The sequence below is a fragment of the Pan paniscus genome, chromosome 9, assembly GCF_029289425.2.
Source record: "Pan paniscus chromosome 9, NHGRI_mPanPan1-v2.0_pri, whole genome shotgun sequence".
NCBI lineage: Eukaryota > Metazoa > Chordata > Mammalia > Primates > Hominidae > Pan > Pan paniscus.
Genome location: NC_073258.2, coordinates 73000001 through 73018713, shown reverse-complemented (window position 1 = coordinate 73018713; position 18713 = coordinate 73000001). Strand labels below are relative to the sequence as shown.

Sequence of the window (18713 nt, the reverse complement as noted above, 5' to 3'; positions counted from 1 at the left end):
TTTTTAAGTTTGACCCCTTCAAAGTAATTGTGTTCTCAGCCTTTAGATTTCCTTTGGTGATGGTGTCATTGCCTCAGACTGCCTCTGAGCCAATCTTTTGAATATCCTCAGAGGTAGCAAATCTTTACTCTTAGCTTGGTGGATTCAATTTTTAGAAACAGCCAGAAGATGCCGTGAGCCAAAGATTCATGCAAGGCAATACCTTTTTTGGTGAAGGATGAGGTGTGACTATAAAACAGTAACACCGAATTTTTCTGTTTGTCTCACATGGAGTAGACTTTAAAGGCAGCTCCCAAAGAAGTGTTTTGTTAGAATAAGTAAATAACTTCCTAAGGAGAGTATTTTGATTGCAGTTTTCATTTGATTTAATAAGATTAGAAATGTCTGCTGGAAAACAAGTCACTTTCCTTTATAGTGACTGTGCATATGCTTGCTTATAGGTTGGGGTGACTAGATAATGGAGAAAACTGGCCTTTCTTTTCTTTTTTTTTTTTTTTCCAGACAGGGTCTCTCTCTGTCACCCAGACTGGAGTGCAATGGCGGGATCTCAGCTCACTGCAACCTCCACCTCTCGGGTTCAAGCGATTCTCCTGCCTCAGCCTCCCTAGTAGCTATGATTACAGGCATGTGCCACCATGCCCAGCTAATTTTTTGTATTTTTAGTAGAGACAGGGTTTCACCACGTTGGTCAGGCTGGTCTTGAACTCCTGACCTCAAGCGATCCACCCGCCTTGGCCGCCCAAAGTGCTAGGATTACAGGCGTGAGCCACCGCGCCCTGCCAAAAACTGGTCTTTCTCCTGGTACTCCTCCCAAATCACAAGTGTGTTGAGGGCTGAAACACAAGTGTGTTGAGGGAACAAGTGTGTTTCAACATGTTGCTCTATAGGAAACTGCAGCTGAGGAGCCATTGCAGTCCCATCTCCAGAAGACCCCCAGAAAGAGTTGGAAGAGTTCTTCAGGCTGTGGCAGCCACTGCCCACCAACACACCCAAATCAATCAAGATGAATCCCAGGTGGTGAGGCTGAAGCAGATGGTTTGGTAGCTCCAGTCTTTTTTTAGGGAGAAATGATGTATTAAATCACTACATTTATTTTTTTGTTGTTGTTAGCAGTTGTGGGTTTGAAAAAAGGTAGGCAGGAAGATGGTGAAGGGGTCAAGCCTAGGGGCTGTTATCTTGAATATATGCAAATTAAGCTGATTATATTGTAGTGCCCTGTAACCTGTTCCTGGAAACAGTAGTCTTGAAAACTCATCAGTTAAATGAGGTGTTAGCCTGGTCAAAAGATTCTGTCACTAAGTTACTGTATAATCATTTGCAATTCTCTTTCTTACTCTAAACATTGTTTTCCTCATTTTTATATTGAAAGAGTTAAGAGATGCTAAAAATTCTAGATCTGAAAATTGGATAAGCCTAAGAAGGTTTGAGGTAGGGAAATGTCTATTCTAAGCTGTTTGACTACTGCACTTGGGGTAGGAGTGGAATTTCCTTTTTACCTCCTAAATTATAGTTACTTTACTCTCTACTTATAGTCACAGCTGGGTGATCAGACATTAAGTAGCTATTTAATGAGAAGCAGGCACTGGAAGCTTGCTCCAGAAAAACAATCACAGGACATGTTGGTCCTGAGAGAAGTCATTCCTTGGTAGGATCTATTGTTTGAAGGAGGTGGGGGTGAATTTCATCAAAATGGACAGTGTGGATATTGTGATTCAGAGGATTGAGAGACTTTGTTTCCTGCTGTTATTAATTTCAAGCCTTTTTTAAAGGGATTCTCCTAATGATTGGTACAGTGGGATTCATTTAGAGAAAAAGCCTTGTGTACCAGTTGGAAGTTAATGCCCAAGAGCAGGGCCAGTTGCTGGAGGACAAAGTGGCCTAATTAGTTGCTTTTCAATACTTAGATCCTACAGTCTACCCCAAAGATAAAATAGGCTACTTTGTAGCTCAGATCTTCCAGCCTAGTGCCTAGCAAGCTCACTAAGAAGAGGAGGTGACCTGTAGAATCCACACCTCTTAATCTCCCTATTTCTCTTCTTTCCCTCATTGCCCTTTAGTTTTAATTAGGATTGTGTAAACATAGTCATCTTGCCAGTGCTCTTAAAGTGGCAGGCCTTTGACATTTTCTGCTGGTCACTCATGCTATATGTATAACTTGCAATTAGAGGGACTAGCTTCTTTGACAATTTGCCATCCCTGGCTGTACCACTGAAAGAATTCAGATAAGGGCCAATTGGCTGTCATTTACTCAGGCAGCATATTTAGTACCTACTGTGTGCAAGCAGTGTGCTGGAGTGGAAATGATTTTAAAATGGTTTCTGCCCTCCAGGAGTTTAGTAAAATGAAACAAGTATTACAGCTAGCATCCACCCAGGGAGGATTGTAATTAAGTTTGTAGAGGAACAAGCAATATGGGAGCACATAGAGGAAAGAACAATTGTTCCTGATTTTGGGGGCGATAAGGAGAGTTTGGGAGAAGGCATTTGAGCCAGGTTGTAAAGGAAGAATAGGAGTTCAGTAGGTTTAGGAGACAGGGCATTTAATGGAGGTCACACCATGGGCAAAGGCACACAGCTTGGAAAATGCCTGGCATGTATGGGGAAAATGTGCCCGAGGTAGAGGATATTTTAGGGAATGAACTGAAGATGAGGCTGGGAAGGAAATTTGAGGGTTGGATCTTAGAGAACCTTAAGTGTTATGCTAAGAAATTTGGATTTTATTCTTCATGTAATTAGCTGTTAAGTGTTTTTGATTTACAGACTAACATGACCCAGTCTATGTTATTTAGGTCTTGTCTATTCTTTTTTTTTTTTTTTTTCTTGAGCAGAGTTTCGCTCTTGTTGCCCAGGCTATAGGCGTGATCTCGGCTCACCGCAACCCCCGCCTCCTGGGTTCAAGCGATTCTCCTGCCTCAGCCTCCCGAGTAGCTGGGAATACAGGCATGTGCCACCACGCCCGGCTAATTTTTGTATTTTTAGTAGAGATGGGGTTTCTCCATGTTGGTCAGGCTGGTCTCAAACTCCTGACCTCAGGTGATCTGCCCACCTCGGCCTCCCAAAGTGCTGGGATTACAGGCATGAGCCACCACGCCCGGCCCGGTCTTGTCTATTCTTAAGTGTAAAGTCTTAGAGGTTAGGTTGAGAGAAGGTGGTGGTCCTGGTTCTTACAGTACAGTATAAAGTTTGTCAGGCATCTCATGTTTGAGAACTTGATTCCTCAGTTATATTTACTAAAACAACTCCAAAAGCAAGAAGGCAGGAAGTGGTCAGAGCTGTGTCCCTTTAAACTGAGCTCACTGACCCACCAAAGATGATTTTCTTAGGCATATACATTATGAACAGTCTTCTTGCTAATGGGTTGCTTACTGCTGATAATCCTTTGTGGATAAAATTTCACACAAGGAGCAGGCTTTTCATTATAGGGCAGAAACCAAAAACATTTTTTAAGCCTGATTGAAAAATAGTATATATTCATTCTAGGATATGTGAAAAACGCAGAGAAGTATAAGGAAGAAAACTGAAATCACCCATAATCACACTATCTGGAGAAAACTACTGTTCTTATTTTAGCCTATTTTCTTTCAGTATTTTGTGCTTGTATATTTCTGGTTTTGCAATTTCCAGATCATATATTACCTAAAATTTTATATTCTGCTTTTTTCCCCAATTACCATTTTTCATTATATAAATTTATATATACTCTTCATAAATATTTGTAGTGGCTGCATGATAGTCTATCATATAGGATTTTTATATGCTTTCAGGTTTTTTCAAATAATAATGGAATTTTTTTCAAATCATTTTTGTAATAGATATAACAAATAAGTCCCCAAATAAGTCTTTACCCTAATTCTGCCCTGCAGAAGTAACCATTATTTATTAATAGTTTTTTGTGTATCTTTATATGAACATTATTATGCATAAGTTTTTGTCTACGTTTTTGGTTATTTTCTTATGATACATATCTACAAATAGATTACTAGATTAAACAATATGAAAGTAATTTTTTCCTAATTGTATATGATGGTACTATTTAGAAAACATGAAAAATAATGTGTTAAGGGAGAAAGTAAAAGGCACCCATAATTCCACAACTCAGAAATGAACATTATTTGGTATACTTCCTTACACGTATACATACACATATACAAACTCACAAGTATGTGGGGAGAGGGATAAATATGTATATGATATATCTATCTGTCTATAAATATTTGTATATATAGTTTTAAAAATGGGGCCATACCATAATAGTTTTATCCTGCCTTTTTGTTTGTTTGTTTTGAGACAGGGTCTCATTCTCTCACCCAGGCTTCAGTGCAGTGGTACGATCACAGCTCACTGCAGCCTCAACCTCCTGGGCTCAAGCAATCCTCCTACCTCAGCCTCCCAAATAGCTAGGACTACAGGTGCATGCCACCATGCCCGGCTAATTTTTTATTTTTTGTAGAGGCAGGGTTTCACCATGTTGCCCAGGCTGGTCTTGAACTCCTGAGCCCAAGCGATTCACCTGCCTTGGCCTCCCAAAGGGCTGGGATTACAGGCATATGCCACTGCACCCAGCCTATATCCTGCTTTTAAAATTCAACATTTCTTGAGTATTTCCCCATGTCATTAAAATTATTTAAAACTTTTTTTTTTTCCCCCAGAGACGGGGCCTTGCTCTGTCACTCAGGCTGGAGTGCAGTGGTACAGTTGCAATCCTAGCTCACTGCAGCCTTGACCTCCTGGGCTCAAGTGATCTTCCCGCTTTAGCTTCCCAAGTAGCTGGACTACAGGCGCATGCCATCATGCCCAGCTATTTTTTTTATTTTTATTTTTTGTAGAAGTGGAGTCCACTATGTTGCCCAGGCTGGTCTTGAACTCCTGGGCTTGAGCAATCATCCCACCTCAGCCTTCCAAAGTGCTGGAATTATAGACGTGAGCCACTGTACCCAGCCAAACTTATTTAAAACACTTTAAGTGACTGCATAAGATTTCATCATATGTATATTCTTGCCATAATTTATTGTTAGATATTTAGTTTTCCTTCAGTTTTTCAGAATGATAAATAATTCTATTAATGTCCATATATCTTTGTATTTCAGATTATTTCCTAAACTTTTATTTCTGTGATTGGAATTATTTGATGAAAGAACATGAGATTTTTTTTTTTTTAATTCTTTTTGTTTCTTTTTCTTTTTCTTTTTTTTTTTGACACAAGATCTCACTCTGTTGCCCAGGCTAGAGTGCAGTGGTATGATCACAGCTTATTACGGCTTCAGCCTCCCAGGCTCAGACTCAAGTGATCCTCCCACCTTAGCCTCCTGAGTAGCTGGGACTATAGGTGTATGCACCACACCTGGCTAATTTTTAAATTTTTTGTAGAGACATGGTCTCACTGTGTTGCCCAGGCTGGTCTTGAACTCCTGGGCTCAAGCAATCCTCCTACCTTGGCCTCCCAAAGTGCTGGGATGACAGGCTTCAACCACTGTACCCAGCCAGCTTTTTTTTTTTTTTTTTTTTTTTTGAGTTTTGGTAAGATGTATGTAACAAAATTTACTATCTTAGGCTGGGTGCAGTGGCTCACACCCATCATCCTAGCACCAGCACTTTGGGAGGCTGAGGCGAGAAGATTGCTGGTCTTGAACTCCTGACCTCAAGAGATCATCCTGCCTCGGCCTCTCAAAGTGCAGGTGTGAGCCACCATACCCAGCCAAATATGAACATTTTTGTTTCTTTGTTTCTTTGTTTTGAGACAGGGTCTCACTCTGTCACCCAGGCTGGAGTGCAGTGGTATGATCACAGCTCACCGCAGCCTCAACCTTTCAGGGTTCAAGTGATCCTCTCACATCAGCCTCCCGAGTAACTGGGACTGCAGGTGTGCACATGCCTGGCTAATTTTTTATTTTTTGTAGAGATGAGGTCTCACTATGTTGCCCAGGCTGGTCTTGAACTCATGGGCTCAAGCAGTCCTTTCACCTCAGCCTCCCAAAGTGCTGGGATTTTGGGCATGTGCCACCACCACACCTGGCCCAAATATCAAGGTTTTGTTTTGTTTTTGAGATGGAGTTTCGCTCTTGTTGCCCAGGCTGGAGTGCAATGGCACGATCTCAGCTCACTGCAACCTCCACCTGTTCCAGGTTCAAGCGATTCTCCTGCCTCAGCCTCCCGAGTAGCTAGGATGACAGGCATGTGCCACCACGCCCAGCTAATTTTGTATTTTTTTAAGACGGGTTTCTCCATGTTGGTCAGGCTGGTTTCAAACTCTTGACCTCAGGTGATCCGCCCACCTTGGCCTCCCAAAGTGCTAGGATTATAGGCATTAATTTTGATTTGTATTGCCAAATTCCTATCCAGAGAACCACTTAATACCTGTTTATTTGTGTAAGAAAATGCACTGTTCTTTGTTTGTTTTTTGAGATGAAGTCTCACTCTTGTCCCCCAGTCTGGAGTGCAATGGCACGATCTCGGCTCACTGCAACCTCCACCTCCCAGGTTCAAGCGATTCTCCTGCCTCAGCCTCCCAAGTAGCTGGGATTACAGGTGCGTACCACCACACCCAGCTACTTTTTTGTATTTTAAGTAGAGATGGGGTTTCACCATGTTGGCCAGGCTGGTCTCAAACTCCTGACCTCAGGTGATCTGCTCGCCTTGGCCTCCCAAAGTGCTGGGATTACAGGAGTGAGCCACCGTGCCTGGCCTAAAATGCACTGTTCTTTGATTATTAATTTCTCATTCAAAATTCTAGATTAAGTTAAATTTCGTGGAGAGTATGATAGCTTTTTTTTTTTAACCATTATTTTGTAAAACCAAAATTTGGGAGAGAATGCGAGGAGAAATTAAAAAGATCACTGATATTACCTAAATGACCCTATTACTTAAAATGACCTTTTGAAGTAAGAGGAAATGAAACAAGTTACACTGAGTTCCTCCACTGATGAAATGGGGAGGATGACACCTTTCCTGCCTGCCGTACAGGAACTGAATGGCTTAAAATTCTCTGGAGAAATGACTTCTTTCATGGCCAGGATCTTCAGAAGGGTACAATCTAGAGGGGAGAATTGGCCTTCCTTTCCCACAATGGTCAGGGACCCTAGCTCTCAGCAGTTTGTTCGACTTGCTGGAAATGTGCAGCTGCTTCCTAGCGAATCTGCTAGCAAAAGGGAAGGAGACACCTGTGTCGTGTTGTGTGGTGTGGTGTGATGTGTATGTGTGTTTGTTGGGGGTGTTTAGCAGCAGACATAGTGGAGTTTGCTTTGGTTTTGTATTATTGTGGTGTGTGGGTAGGAACTACATTGTCAAAATCATTGAAGGACAGTAGGAACCAGATGAAATTAAATAAGGGGCCAGGCATGGTGGCTCATGCCTATAATCCCAGCACTTTGGGAGGCAGAGGCAGGATTACTTGAGCCCAGGAGTTTGAGATGAGCTTAGGCAACATGACAAGGCCCTGTCTCTACAAAAAATACAAAAATTAGCCAGGTGTGGTGGTACCTGCCTGTGGTCCCAGCTACTCAGGAGTCTGAGGAAGGAGGATCGCTTGAGCCTGGGAGGTTGAGGCTGTGGTAAACTGTGATTGTACCGCTGCACTCCAGCCTGGGCAACAGAATGAGGCTCTGTCTCAAAAAAAAAAAAAAAAAAAAAAAGAAAAGAAACAAGGAAGACGAAGAGTAGCGCATAGAAAATCTTTTAGTGTTGCAACCCATAAGTAAAGATAAGTCTTTTGACTTCATTTGAGTGTTTTGGGCTCTTTCCTTTGGGATTATATACCAGACCTATACTGCATATAAAGTTATTTGAAAATGAGCCACACACTGTAACATAGCCATGCTCTGGCTGTGGCCAATTAGACCATAACTAATCCCCACCGAGAAGCTTTTCTTTTTTTGTTTTGAGACAGGGTCTTGCTCTATCACCCAGATTTTGGAGTGCAGTGGTGTGATCATAGCTCACTGCAACCTCGAACTCCTTGGTTCAAGGGGTCCTCCTGCCTCAGCCTCCCAAGTAGCTGGAACTACAGGCACACAGCACTGTGCCTGGCTAATTTTTAATTTTTAAAATTTTTTTAGACAGTCTTGCTCTGTCGCCAGGCTGGAGTGCAGTGGCACGATCTCAGCTCACTGCAGCCTCCAACTCCTTGGTTCAAGTGATCTCCTGCCTCAGCCTCCTGAGTAGCTGGGATTACAGGCACACGCCACCATGGCCAGCTAATTTTTGTATTTTTAGTAGAGATGGGGTTTCACCATGTTGGCCAGGACAGTCTGGATTCTCCTGACCTCGTGATCCGCCCGCCTCGGCCTCCCAAAATGCTGGGATTACAGGTGTGGGCTACCGTGCCTAGCCTAATTTTTTAAATTTTTTGTAGAGATGGGGTCTCGCTCAGCCTTCCTAAGTACTGGGATTGCAGGCATGAGCCACTGTGCCCAGACCTGAGCTTTTCTTTAGTTTTTAACTCTTGTTTTTTTTGTGTGCGTGCGTTTTGTTTTCGACATGGAGTCTCACTCTGTCTTCCAGGCTGGGATGTGGTGGCACAATGGCAGTTCACCACGGCCTTGGCCTTCCAGGCTCAAGCAGTCCTCCCACCTCAGCCTCCTGAGTATCTGGGATTACAGGTGCATGCCACCACAACTGGCTATTTTTCTAATTTTTGTAGAGATGGAATCTCGCCATGTTGCCCAGGTTGGTCTCGAACTCCTGGGCTCAAACAGCAAGCAGTCCACCTTCTTCAGCCTCCCAAAGCACTGGAATTACAGGTGTGAGTCACTGTGCTTAGGCAAGTTATTGTTTCTGTTTAGACCCCAGTAGTAAATATTTTAGGCTTTGCAGACCATGTGGTTGTAACTACTCACCTCTGCCATTGGAGAACAAAAGCAGCCATAGACAATACTTAAATGAATGGGCGTGGCTATGTTTTAGTAAAACCTGATTTACAAAATATGGGCTGCTAACTTATAGGCCATAGTTTGCTGGCTGCTGGTAGGGGGAATTACACTTGACAGAAAGAGGCCTAGTTTTGATGGGAAATTGTTAAAAAAACAGCTTTGATGTCTGCTACTTACTGGTTGTGTCACTCTAGCATCTCTGAACCCTCACGTTTAAAATCAAAATGGTAATACCTTTCATAAGAAATAAGAATGAACAGTTGCATATGTGAGGAGATGTTTAACTTTTCTGGAAATAAGATACAAATTAAAACAATAATATATTCTATCTTATATATTGATAAAATATATTGGTAGAAGGGTGTAGATGGGAATTTTTATCCTCTGTTGGTGAGACTATAAACTAGTACAGTTTTAGATGGTAATTTGGGAATATCTGTTGACATTTAAAATACACAAGCTTTTCAACCCATTAATTCTAATTATTGGTATATATCCTAGAGAAATATTAGCTTGTGTGTAAAATTAGAGATGTGCTGCCAGTGTTATCAATACAGCATTCTTTGACATGCAAAACACTGTGAACAACCTAAATGTCCAGATGTAGCAAAATGGGAAAATAAAGTTGTGGCACATTCTTACATAGGATTTTTTTAAGCTTTTAAAAGTTTAAGGAATTGCCAGCCATGATAGCTCACACCTGTAATCCCAGCACTTTGGGAGGACAAGGTGGGCGGATTGTTTGAGCCTAGGAGTTTGAGAACAGTTTGGGCAACATGGTGAAATCCCATCTCTACAAATAAATTAGCTGGGTATGGTGGTGCGCACCTTTAGTCCCAGCTACCAGGAGGCTGAGGTGGGAGGATCACCTGAGCCCAGGTGGTCGAGGTTGCAGTGAGCCATGATGGTGCCACTGCACTCCAGCCTGGATGACAGAGTGAGACTTTGTCTCAAAAAAAATTAATTAAAAATGTGAGGAATCTGTTTTTTGCTGGTATGGAAACATGTCAAATAAATTTTTATGTGAAAAGGGCAAGTTGCAGAACATATTATGTGGTATGATTACAGATATGTAGACCAAACACACATACCTGTATGTGAATATATACCTGTATGTGTACATGCTTAGGAAAAATCCAAAAGGTTGTACAACAGACTTCTAACAGTGGTCACTTCTGAGCTGGGGAGTGTCACTGGCAAATGTGGGTTGAGGCTTAATGAAGAGGGAGTTTTACATTTTACTCTAGATACCTCCGCATTATATTATTTCACAGTGATAATGTATTCCTTCTCCTTTCCAATTGTTTGGAGAGCTCCTGGGCCTGTCTGCACTTGCCAGGGTTAGGAGTGTGACAAAGTAGCTAGCTGTGCTCACATCAGTTGAGTTGGAAGCAGCTGCTGAGACCAGAACAGGGAGCACATGTAAGGGGAGGAGGGGGATAGCATGTGCAAGTGACTGAGAGAGGCAGCCAAGACAGGCCATTTCCAATTTACCAACAGTAACTATCACATGTCTTGTCTTGACATTCTCCAAGTTACTTTGCTCTCTGTCATCACACTGGACCCTGAGGATGATTCTCTGAGCAAGGGAGGTAGGGATGATGATGAGACCGGGAGTAATCAAAACATGGGACAACAAGGAAAGTATGTGTGTAGAAATAGTTTTTTTTCTTTCACTTGAAATACGTCAAGGATACTCATTACAGCATTGTTTGAAATGGTAACACTGAAAATAGCCATTTCCTCAATAGAAAAATATGTGAACACGTTATGGATATCCCTTATATGGACTTTTATGTAGCTTTTTAAAAGTATGAGTTAGAATTTTAGTTATTGATGCTTGGGGAGATGTTGATAAATTGTTAGATGAGATAAGTTCCAGAGCAATGTGTAAAGTTTCAACCTAGTTTTCTAAAAACAGAACAACAAAACCCTTTCCAATATATTTGTATTTATGTTTTTGGGGGACACAAAAATATGTTACCATTTCTCATCTTGTAGGAGGCCTTGGAGAGGAATGGAAAGGGGCTGGGAGATTACTAATTTTGTCTTTTATCTAACTTTGTATTGCTTCACTGGTTTTGAAGAACAAGGAAAACAAACTTGTATAAGCAAGAAATGAAGTTTCCTAAACATCGTTTCATCTTAATTAATTATTATTATTATTTTTTTGAGATGTAGTTTTGCTCTTGTTGCCCAGGCTGGAATGCAGTGGCACAATCTTGGCTCACTGCAACCTCCACCTCCTGGGTTCAAGTGATTCTTCTGCCTCAGCCTCCCAAGTAGCTGGGAATACAGGCGCCTGCCACCATGCCCAACTGATTTTTGTATTTTTAGTAGAGATGGGGTTTCACCATGTTGGCCAGGCTGGTCTGGAACTCCTGACCTCAGGCGATCCACCTGCCTCAGCCTTCCAAAGTGCTGGGATTATAGGCATGAGCCACCTCGCCCAGCTTTAATTGATTTTTAAAGGTTAACTTTTATTATTTTTTAGTGAGTTAATGAAGTAAAGAAATATGAAAGTCAAAATAGAGTTTTAATATGGAATTAATATGTAAATCTTCTTTTGGATTTAAAGGAGGCATCTGGGTAGTGGCAGGAGAACGAGCATTGAAGGAACCAGCTTTGTAATTGTAGTTATCAACTTTCTGATGTGTGAGCTTTAATTTAGTAAGGTTATTTAATAACTTAAATGAAGGCTTTAGTGTCCTTATCTCTAAAACAAAGAGCTTGTACAAGGAGATGTGCTTCACAAATCTGTTATCCCACAATTGAGCTACCTTTTGAGATTAGAATATTATATTTCCTTTGTTTTAAAATGCTTTCTTTCTTTTTTTTTTTTTTGCTTTTTTAATATTTTAACACTGAAATTGGGGTGTATTTTACAATTGATAGTATCTTTCAATTGTCACTGGCCATTTTTTTTTCACATTTTTGTTATCTCTGAAATTGAGATATCTCATCATTGATGAAGATGTAGGATAGTTCCATTTTCAATGCCATTTTTGTTTTCATTAACAAAAATCTCCGCCCTTTCCTGGGCTTCTGTTACTTCCAGTCCTGTCAGATTCTTTCACATCACTAAGACAGTCTGGATTGGGACAATTGGGTGGATATGTTATTTGAGTGTGCAAGAATTTTGTACATCCTTATATAACTGGTAGATGTCCTATATGTAGCTACTGTTTGAGAAATTGAGTAAAAAATGTGACGCATCCAACTTAGTGTTCCTGAGTTTTGATTATCAGTTTGGCTTGCCTTTTTTTTTTTTTTTTTTAAAAGAGATGGGATCTTGGCCAGGCGTGATGGCTCATGCCAGTAATCCCAGCACTTTGGGAGGCTGAGGCAGGCGGATCACAAGATCAGGAGTTCAAGACCAGCCTGGCCAACATAGTGAAACCCTGTCTCTACTAAAAATACAAAAATTAGCTGGGGGTGGTGGTAGACACCTGGAATCCCAGCTTACTTGGCAGGTTGAGGCAGGAGAATCGCTTGAAACTGGAAGGCGGAGGTTGCAGTGAGCCAAGATCACACCACTGCACTCTAGCCTGGGCAACAAGAGTAAAACTCCAACTCAAAAAAAAAAAAAAAAGAGATGAGATCTTGCTGCGTCACTCAGGCTGGGGTACAGTGGCACAATCGTAGCTCACTGAAGCCTCAAACTCCTGAGCTCAAGTGATCCTCCTGCCTCAGCCTCCTGAGTAGCTGAGACTTCAGGCATGCCACCATACCTGGCTAATTTTTTTTTATTTGTTGTTGTTTCTCTTGAGACAGAGTCTCACTCTGTCACCCAGGCTGGAGTGAAGTGGTATGATCTCATCTCACTGCAGCCTCCACCTTCCAGGTTCAAGCAATTCTTGTGCCTCAGCCTTCTGAGTAGCTGGGATTATAGGCATGCACCACCACACCTGGCTAATTGTGTGTGTGTATGTGTGTGTATGTGTATTTTTAGTAGAGATGTGGTTTTACCATGTTGGTCAGGCTGGTCTCGAACTCCTGGCCTCAGGTAATCTGTCTGCCTCGGCCTCTCAAAGTGCTAAGATTACAGGTGTAAGCTTCCGCGCCCAGCTGAATTTTTTTTTTTTTGAGAGATGGGGGTCTTGCTTTGTCACCCAGGCTGGTCTTGAATTCCTGGGCTCAAGTGATCCTCCCATCTCAGCCTCCTGAGCCATTGGGATTACAAGTGAAAGCCTCCTGACCTGGCTTGCCTGGTATTTAATAATTACAGTATGACATATATACAGAAAAGTACACAAAGTTTACAGCTCAAGGACTTTCCACAAGGTGAACACACCTGTGTTACTAGCACCTACATCAAGAAACAGAACATTACCAGCATACCATTAGCCCCTTCCCAGTCACTATCCCCCTATTGTTTTATTTTTAAACGCAGTGAAACTATACATAGGGATGATGACTCTTGGTTCATAAGTGAGTGGCTCATGTTATCTCAGGTGAGTCTTCTGGAAAGAGCCCCAGATTAGGAGCCAGAAAACCGTGGTTACATCGTGGCCCAGTTGCTTTTTAGCTGTATGACCTTAGACAAGGTAAACTTAACTTTTCTGGACTTCATTCCTCTTTGGTAAAGTGAAAATAATAATGCCCTCACCTTAAACAGCTGTTGTGAGGTTCATCTGACATTATTGGTAAACAGGAAATACCTTGTAAATGGGAAACACTTTGTTAGTTGTAAAGAGCCATACACAAATAATAGTCATTTTTGTTGAGAGCTGTGGAATCTCAAGCAGAAGAGAAAATGATGATCCCCAAATCTATTCTCTTTATCACCTTTGCTGTCTCATTTTTTTTTGTTGACATTGGTGTCACTGTCTTTCTGTTAAATTCTCCCAAAACAAAAATAATATAAAGGTCCTAACAGGAATCCCCAGAGATCTGGAATTTCTCCTAAAGTTTTTTACTTCCTCTCTTAATGCTGATGCCCACTAGATCTATGCAAGGCAGAGACCTTGGTAAATCAACAAACTTCAATCGCAAATGCGTACATCACCCATTTACAGGCCTTACAAGCAAGCATGATCTTCTCATAGACACTCTTCTGAATTTATTCAGTCTTCCAAATGGAGCCCAGATCCTTATCTCTAACCCCAAATCATATTTTTCATTAGTTACTGATTATTTCTAACTGTATATCCAGTAGATATCTCACGTCTAAGACCTAACTCTCAAACTGCTTGCCAATATAGCAAGATGGTTTAGATTTTGGGCTTGGAGTGGGACAGTCTTGGGTTTGAAACTTAATTCTGCTACTTATTAGCCTCATGATCTTTGCTAATAAGGATCATGACAGTTGCTTAACATCGTGAAAGATTTATTCTATAACTTGAGGGTATTAATAGTATTTGCTTGATAGGGGTGATACTATGTTCAAATGAATGGAAATTGTTATTGTTACTCTTACATTTTTTTTTTTTTTTTTTGAGATGGAGTTTTGCTCTTGTTTCCCAGGGTGGATTGCAATTGTGTGATCTTGGCTAACTGCAACCTCCACCTCCTGGGTTTGAGCAATTCTCCTGCCTCAGCCTCCCGCGTAGCTGGGATTACAGGTGCCTGCCACCGTGCCCGGCTAATTTTTTTGTATTTTTAGTGGAGACAGGGTTTCACCATGTTGGCCAGGCTGGTCTCGAACTCCTGGCCTCAAGCGATCCACCTGCCTTGACCTGCCAAAGTGCTGGGATTACAAACGTGAGCCACCGTGCCCAGCCACTCTTAAATTCTTATCTTGCTTTTTGGCACACATGTTCATTTATTTGTTCACTCAAGCTAGGAAATTTAGAGGTGCTTCAAGAATTTTCCTTTTCTCATTCTTCATTTATACAGTTGTCCCTCAGCATCTGTGGGGATTGGTTCCAGGACTTCACACAGATACCAAAATCCTTGGATGCTCAAGTCTCTATATAAAATGGTATAATATTAGCATATAACCTTCACACGTCCTTCGTATAGTTTAAATCATCCTTGGATTACTTATATAATGCAATGTAAATACTATGTAAATAGTTGTTACATTGTATTGTTTAGAATAATGACAAGAAAAAAAAGTTTATACATCTTCAGTACAGATGCTTTTTTTTCCCCAAAATGTTTTTCATCTCAGGTTGGTTGAATCCACACATGTGGAACCCATCGATACAGAAGGCCTACTGTAATTGGTTGTCAGGGCCTATCATAAATAGTTCTCAAAGCTATTGTTGCATCTTTATTGTCATTGCCTTACTTCAGACATACATTACTTCTTGCTTGTAACAGACAATGGTTTTTGCACTGCATTCTGTAAAGCTTTACAGAACTATAGAACTGACTTAAGAACCAGGGGGAAGCAGAGGGAACAAGTCTCCAAATATCCCTTACTTCAAACTGTCTTCTTCTGTGTGTCCTGGGGTTCTATATAAAGGTTACATTTAAATAGAATTCATTTAAAATATATAGTTTGGAACCTTTCATTCATTCAAGAAGTATTTATCAAGCACTCATGCTGTGCCAGCCATTGTGCTGATTTCTAAGAATTCAGTGGTGAGCACACAGTTTGTGATTTCATGGAACTTAAGGCAGTAAGAGAAAGATAAATTAATAAAATACAAAAAGGCGTAATTAGGAACTATGGGCTGGGCACAGTGGCTCATACCTGTTATCCCAGTGCTCTGGGAGGCCAAGGTGGGAGCTTCACTTTAGTTGAGGAGTTCGAGACCAGCTTGGACAACATAGCAAGATCCTGTCTCTACAAAAATAAAAAAAAAAATAGCCAGGTGTGGTGGCATGTGCCTGATAAAGTACTATTATTATTCCCATTTTACAGCTGGGGAAAATGAGGGCACAGAGAGAGTAAATAACTTGCCCAAGGTTGCAGAGCTATTAAGCTATAAACCCAGAATTTGTATTAGGTTGTCTTAAGTTCAGACCTCGTAATCTTAGCCATTATGCTCTATTGCCTTCCTCCTGTGTCTTACCATTCCAGTCTGTACTTTATACAGTTTCCCTTCTGAAACATAGCCCTGATCATGCTGCTCCCCTTTACCCTCTTCCTTTAGAAACCTTGATTGTCTTCTCATCACCTACAATTTCTTAGTATGAGGCAAGTGCCTCACAATTTAATATTACTTACCCTTGTTTTTTTTTTTGAGATGGAGTCTTGCTCTGACTGGAGCACACCAGACTGGAGTGCAGTGGCATGATCTCGGCTCACTGCAACCTCCACCTCCTGGGTTCAAATGATTCTCCTGCCTCAGCCTCCTGAGTAGCTGGGATTACAGGCACGTGACCACACCCAGCTAATTTTTGTGTTTTTAGTAGAGACGGGGTTTCACCATGTTGGCCAGGATGGTCTCAATCTCCTGACCTCATGATCCACCTGCCTTGGCCTCCCAAAGTGCTGGGATTACAGGCGTGAGCCACCGCCCCTGGCCTTACTTATTACCCTTCTTATCATCTGATGCACCTCCCTAAAACTGCATGCCATTGTTCAACTGTAATATGGTCTGTCTTTGCATGTGCTGTTTTCTCTGCCTAGAATGCTTTTTTACTTTTTGGTGAAACTCTACTTATCCTGCTCATATTTTAATATCTAGCTTAAATGTCACTTCCTCTATAAAGCATTCCCCATCATCCCATCCTGAGTTAGTCCCTCACGCTCCTTTAAACCAGTACCTACTCTTTATTTTCTCGTTCTGAAATCTTTCCATGAAAGCAAGAATCTTAGTGTTCTCTTTAGCTCCCCACCTTTCCCACGCCCCTATATGCTAAGAGCATTGTCTCTACGTCTGTAATGCCTTTCAGAGCCACCTGTTTTAGTTCCTACTGCCCCTGCCCTGGCAGTGCAGTTTTCTCTCTACCTCTATCGCTGCCACCTGAGTCCATTTTCTGCCTCTGGCCTCACTGTTGTGCTAGAGTCATCTTTTCAAAAAGCACAATTAGTATACCATTCTCCTGCCCAGGACTTTTCAGTGCCTCCCACTTCTCTTCAGTAAGTCACCCTGGGTTGTTGGTCCCCACTAGCCTTGCTTGTGTTATCTTACCTTCCTTTCAGCACACCCCAAGCCCATGGTCTTTGGCTTCATATTATGGTTACAGATGTGTCTCTTCCTCTACAAGATTATAAACTCAAGTTTAAAGATTTACCCTTGGGCCAGGCACAGTGGCTCACACCTGTAATCCCAGCACTTTGGGAGGCCAAGGTGGGCTGATCGCTTGAGCTCAAGAGTTTGAGACCAGCTTGGGCAAATGGCAAAACCCCATCTCTACAAAAAGTACAAAACTAGCTGGGCATGGTCCTGCACACCGGTAGCCCCGGCTACTTGGGAGGCTGAGGTAGGGAGGATCACTTGAGCCTGGGAGGTGGAGGTTGCAGTGAGCTGAGATTGCACCACTGCACTCCAGCCTGGGCAGCAGAGTGAGACCTTGTCTCAAAAAAAAAAAAAAAAAAAAAAAAAATCTTTGAATTCCTAGCATAGTATGTAGGATGTTTATTCATGTTTATAGTAGAATATCCCTGATTAAATTTCATTAATTCTAAGTAAAGAGTAACATATCTTATGTATTTTGGAGAATATGTTTTGATATAAAGAAAGAGCTTTGCCTTAAAAGGGATAAATTTCAGTTAGTAGGAAAATTGCTTGTGTGAAATTTTGTACTTCTCAGTGATGCCAGATACATAGGATTTATTTTCTCTGATGGTGATCACGTTATTTATTAGCATCTTTAAAAGTGTGGATAGGACAGCACGGTGGCTCACACCGTTTAATTCCAACACTTTGGGAGGTCAATGCAGGCAGATCGCTTGAGCCCAGGTGTTCGAGACCAGCATAGGCAACATAGCGAGACTTCATCACTACTAAAAATTAAAAATAGCCAGGCGTGGTGGCGCGTGCCTGTTGTAGCAGCAGCTACTTGTAAGGCTGAGGCGGGAGGATCACTTGAGCCCAGAAGTTTGAGGTTGCAGCGAGCTATGATTGTGCCACTGCACTCCAGCCTGGGTGACAGAGCAAGACCCTGTCTCAAAAAAAAAAAAAAAAAAAAAAAAAGGTGGGTATAGATCTGGTGCCATTTAGACATCTGCATTGTCCTTTTCATGAGCTGTGGCAGAAGCAGTGTGAACAATGAATGCAGAAATGCTTTGTATACATGAAGACCTATACTGATGAGAAAGATAGAGGATGTAGCTGAGATGTGCTGGAGAGAGCACTGGATTTAGAAGACATCTCTTTGAGTTCTGGCTCTGCAGCCTTACCAGTCGACCTTGAGGCAGGTATTTTCTTTTTACTGAGCTTTAGGTTCCTAATTTATAAGATTGGAATAAACCTTGCCTCTTAGGGTTCTTTTGGGAAGATTAATTGAGATGCGAGACACAGCCTTCCTTAAAAATCCTGAAGTTTGTTCAAATCCCTAGCACAGTATGTATTTTAGGGTTTTATTTTATCATGCCCATGTTAGACACCATTCCCACTTATTTCACTTATTAGTAACATCTTGACAAGTTGGTTCTTGAGGCAATCTGTCTTCCTGTTTAGAACTCATATTCATGTTTGTTCATTTCTATCAGTGATTAAAGGCATTCTGGTGTGGAAAAAGGAAAAGTGGACCTGGAACCAGAAAGACAGGGGTCTCAGTGCTGTGTAGGACAGGGATGATAAAGTAGAGAGGTGGGGAGGAGAAGGGGTGAAGACCTAGGTATAGAAAGCTACTTTTCTTTAGTCTGTTTAGACAGATGTAGTTATAAATTGCATTTTGTGGCTTTTATTTATGAAAAGCTGCCTTGTAGTTCCTCGAGTGTGGCTCCAGTCACCTTTCATTGTATGCCATGCTAAGTTGGTACTACCAGTTTCCAAGGACCTCCTCC

At 41.6% G+C, this 18713-nt stretch overlaps 1 protein-coding gene across 10 annotated transcripts in view; it reads left to right on the top strand.

Moving 5' to 3' along the window:
* The window catches only part of NUMA1 (nuclear mitotic apparatus protein 1), a 77354-nt gene that overhangs the window by 11491 nt on the left and 47150 nt on the right, over positions 1-18713 (top strand). For 3 of the 10 annotated variants that reach the window (XM_055093736.2, XM_063608639.1, XM_055093735.2), the window contains exon 3: positions 888-1014. The exons of the other annotated variants lie outside the window; for them this stretch is intronic. The gene's annotated coding sequence lies outside the window, so the exon portion shown is untranslated. The remainder of the gene's footprint in view (positions 1-887; positions 1015-18713) is intronic. 10 annotated transcript variants of the gene reach the window in all.